A 5,091-nucleotide genomic window follows, 5' to 3' on the forward strand; every position below is an offset into this window, starting at 1 on the left:
GAAGGAAAGACTGAAGGAAGGAAGGAAAGACTGAAGGAAGGAAGGAAGCAAGGAAGGAAGGAAGAGAGGGAGGGAGGAAGGGACGAGGCAAAGAAGGAAGGGAGGTAAGGAAGGAAGGAGTGAAGGAGAAAGGGAGAAAGGGAGAAAGAAAGCAAAACAAAAAAACAAAAAACAAAAACTGACACTAATTCAAGAAGAAAAATCAACAGTTACATCTGCTTATTTTCAGCCCAATGTAGTAATGCAGGATTAAACTAAATTTGAACCTGGTAGTCTGAATGAGCTTCCCCACAATGTCAAATTTAGAACCAGGCAATGATTCAATAAATTAAATGAAAATAGAATACATTACTGAGATTCAAAATTATTCTCCTTTTATGTTTAAAGGCTTCAATTTGTAGTAGATGAAGAAAGTACATTCAGATATTTTTAAAATCAGAAACATTATAGTAAGAAAATAAATGAAGTTGTAAGTCTAACACTTTTGTGAAATTTAATATTTGATAAAGTTTTATCATAATTTGCTGACTTAATATTTGTCAATGCACAAATAGTCATCATAGGGTGATTCAGTTCTCCAGCTATGCTGCAGGTTTAAGTAAATGTTTTAGAGGCTTTGATCTGGGGAGGCCTGGCCCCAGGTTATTGAGAGTAAAGTAAAGATGATGCAGAGACCCAAATCAAAAGTGAAACCCAAGCTGACCTTGTTTTTGAGGTGTCAGCCTAAAGAGAAGAAACAAAGATACAAAATCATCTAAATAAGATTCAACAGATATAAATCTAGCCCAGACCACACAAGACTGTTAGGAATGTAGAGTGGAAATTAGAGCTACGGAGAGTCCATGAGCAGAAAGTTGCCAGTTTGGAAAGAACTCATAGGAGTACACAACCCAAATTCCTACCAGGGTTAGGCAGGTAAAGTGAATGAGTACACACAGATACACAAAAATCTCACTCTATCTTATATAACCCACTTTTGATAGAGGATTCCTAAGACAAAATCAACAGTATAAACATAATGATAAATGGAAACTGACAATTTCCTTCAATATGAAAGAAGCAATATGGAATGATGGAGACTGTGAAGAACTGGAGTTCATTTGTTCATTCATATGTATTGAGCATGTAGTGATTGATAGATAAAGAAGAGGGGAATACAGAAATATTCCCCTAAGCTATATTTGGAAGAAATCTAACAGCTCAATCACCAAGAACAGAAAAAGGCAATTATGTACATTCACACCCACACCTACACCCACAGACATTAAGTGGCATCTAAACTGTAAGTACTAGGAATTTAAACCCTGACGATAGTAAACAAAATTGGGTTTATAATAAAAGACAATGACCTTTTTGGTGGGTGTAAAAAGTCAAGAATTTGGCTTAGGACAGAGCCTCGTGCCTGTAATTCCAGCACTTTGGGAGCCTGAGGTGGGAGGATTGCTTGAGACCAGCCTGGGCAACACCGAGAGACCCTTACCTCTACAAAAAATTTTAAATATTAGCCAGGTGTGGTGGTACACCCCTGTAGTCCTAGCTACTCAGGAGGATCACTTGAGTACAGGAGTTCAAGGCTTCAGTGAGTTATGATCATGCCACTGCACTCCAGCCTGGGCGACAGAGTGAAACCCTGTCTCAAAACAAACAAAAAAAAAAAACAAAAAAACAAAAAAAAACAAAAAACAAAAAAAAAACTGGCGGTCCTTTATTGCCAACAACAAAAACAAGCTCTGACTGACTTACGCAGGAAAGAATTTGACTAGTTGGGAAATGGTTGGCTCAGAGAGTCAGGGAAGACCTTATAATCAGGCTTAGAAAACAGACAGCAAATCTTGCAGTTGAAGATTATAGATCGAACATTTCTACATGTATACATTCATTTAACTCTAATTCCACCTGAAACACTTCTAACATAACAGAAAAGCAAACACACACACAGCAAAACCCACAAGGTCAAAGAAAATGATGAGAAGAAGTGACAGCAACCACATTTGGGGAGCCAGAATGCAGATGGATAAGTGGTAACAGATGTGGCAGACTTGATACAGCTGAATACAAGCCAGCAGAAGGGGAAGCCAGGAAGCAACACAATTCACAGTACAGAATCTCCAAATGGTTAAGGAACTGACAAAACCTTTACCTTCAGAAGTGAAATAAAGATGACATTGGGGTTGCAAAAGAGTATGTGCCTAAGATTCCTTCTCTATACGGCTAGGCAATCTCTCCCATAGCAGCAGAAGCTCAAAGGTTAATTTTCCATAGATGATAATAGGAGGTTTCTGCATTATCAAATGTCAGATACAGATGAGAGTGAAAAACACAAAGATAAATTAAAACCTTACAAACAGAATCATTAGACCTCCACCAGGATCCAAGAATAATAGCAGCCAGACTGAGAACTTTTAGGTAGGGAAATGGAAGATGTTTCCTTTGGGAATTTGACTGGCTTAAAAGAAGAGATCTAAAATATTGACATCAAATATTTCCCAATGAAACTCCTGCCAGTCTGTGAAGCCCAGAGTTGGCAAGTTCCGTGCACTCACAGTTTTTACCAGCCTCAGTTAGCTACTCTTAAATATGAGCAGATAGGCAAGCTCACTACAAATTTGAGAAAAGTATCTAACATGAAAAGTGGACACCAAAAAAAAAAAAAAAAAAAGAAAAAGGAAATAAAAATAAATAAGCCAACTTGGGTAAAATAAAGACTATGCAGAAAGAAAACAGGCTTTAAACAAAAATATGAAATGAGATCTTGAAAATTTTAAACTCAGCAGAAATTAAAAATTCAAGAGTTTGAAGACATATTTGAGGAAATCTTCTAGAACATTAGACAAAAAGTCAGAGATAAAAATAATAGAGAAAAAATGAAACTAGAAAAGTATATCAGGAGGCCCAACATTCAAATTAATAGCATTTCAAAGAAAAGAGATAAGAGAAAATATAAGAGATGAAAAGCATCAAAGAAATACTTCAGAAAAGCTTCCTGATTTGAAGAACATGGGATTCCTTATTAAAAGTATCCATTTAGGATAATGGCATCCAGCTTGCCCAAAAAATAGTAGCTTCTAGAGAAGAAAACAGTTGCTCATATGTGAAAAACGGGAATCAGAATTGAATAAACAAAAACAATAAAACCTGAAAAATAACTGATAAATAACTTAAATTCATGAAAGTGATTTCCAATTGAACCAATCTATTATAAATGTGCAGGTAGTCTAAACACATTTTCAGACAATAAAACATTCTAAGGAAATTTCTATTCCATCTTAGGAAATAATTAGAGGTGTTCCAGCAAAATCAAAGATAATTTTAAAAAGAGAAAAACATATCAAGGAAATAGGAAATCTAATACAAGAGAAATGAATCTCCAGGAAGATGATGAAGGAAGATCCCAAGATGATACTATGTTGCACTATGGAGAGAAACCATTCGAGATTGGAGAAACCATTCCAGATTGGAGATAGAACATTCCAAAGAAAGACAACTCTAAGGCAATAAAATTATAAGAATATCTGAAGTATTTGAGATGAATTTTACACAAATGTAAGTCTGAAATCAAGTACTTAGAAAACGAAACAAAGCAGAAAATCAGGTAACTATTACATAAGAGGGAAAATATTGAGCAAAAACAGAAAAGTAGTCAGTGCATACATGACTCAGCTGAATAACATTGACAGTAATCAAATACAAAGACACATTATTGATCTAAGCAAAATTATGATATAATTATATTTAGAAGATTTGGAAATAGGAAGTGGACCCATTTGTGGTGTGGGGAAACAAAGTGAAGGAGAGTTAAACCTTCATTTCCCACAATTGCAAGTCAATGTGCCTAAAACTATTATATGATGAATTAACAAAATAAGTATTTTATTGGAGAGATGGAAAGATAAATACGAAATAGAAAAGCCAAGACACTTGGAGTGGTTGTCTTTGAAAAGCAGAAAATGTGGTGGAGGAGGAGCAAGAGGCCACAGCTTTCCTTAATTTTTGTAGACTCTTTGACTTTTTAAATAATTTGTGTGTATGACTGCTGAGAATAGAAAATTGCATTAAAAAATAAAATTAATAAGAACCAAGAGATTTATGCTGGCAAAACTATAGGCAAAGTCATGCTGCAGGAAGAGATCAGGATATCTCTGCTAGACAATGGACTCATGAGAACTGGGCAGTGCCTACCAACAGAAGGATTTTAGGACAGTGCTATTCAAAGCATGGTCTTCCAGACTGCTAGCATTAGCACCACCTTAGACATTGTTAGACAAGTAATTCTTGACCCTCACCCCAGACTGTTGAATCAAAATCTCTAGTGTTGGGCAGGAATCTGTGATTTAACAAGTCCTCCAGCTGATTCTGATGCAAGGTTAAAGTTTGAGTAAGGTTTGAGAACTCTGCTCTAGACCACTTATTCCCAAATTTGAACCTGCATAAGATTACCTGCAAATCTTGCTCATCCACACATTGCTGGGCCCCACTTCAGAGTTTATTATTCAGTACACCTGGCCTGGAGCCCTAGCCTTTGCATTTCTGAAAAGTTCCCAATGATTCTGGCATTAACAAACCTGGGGACTCCACTCTAGAACAGTGACACTCAAAATTTTGTCATGAGACTTTGTACATTCTTAAAATTTGCTGCAGGTCTAAATAATTTTTCTATGAGTTATATTTATCAATATTTAATACATTAGAAATTGAAAACAAAGTTTTTAAAAATTTGTATGTATTTTCATTTAAAATAGCAATAAACTAATTACATGCCAACATAATATTTTTTTGAAAAGAATTATATTTTCTGAAACAAATTTAGTGAGAATACTGTTTTATATTTTTGCAAAGTCGTTTCAATGGCTGACTTTGAGGACAGCTGTATTCTTTTAGTTGCTGCAGCATTCAATTGGTTGCAATAACAAATATGCAGCTTCTAGAAAACTCCACTGTATGTTCATGATAAAATAAGTGTTAAAGAGCAAAATAATGTATTAGTGCTATTATGAAATTCACCATGACATTGTAAGCCCCAAAATAGAGTTATTGGGACCCACAGTGTTTCCTGAACAGCATTCTGAAAACTGCTGTTTAGAGCACCCTATT

Source organism: Piliocolobus tephrosceles, chromosome 2 (genome assembly GCF_002776525.5).
Source record: "Piliocolobus tephrosceles isolate RC106 chromosome 2, ASM277652v3, whole genome shotgun sequence".
NCBI classification, from domain to species: domain Eukaryota; kingdom Metazoa; phylum Chordata; class Mammalia; order Primates; family Cercopithecidae; genus Piliocolobus; species Piliocolobus tephrosceles.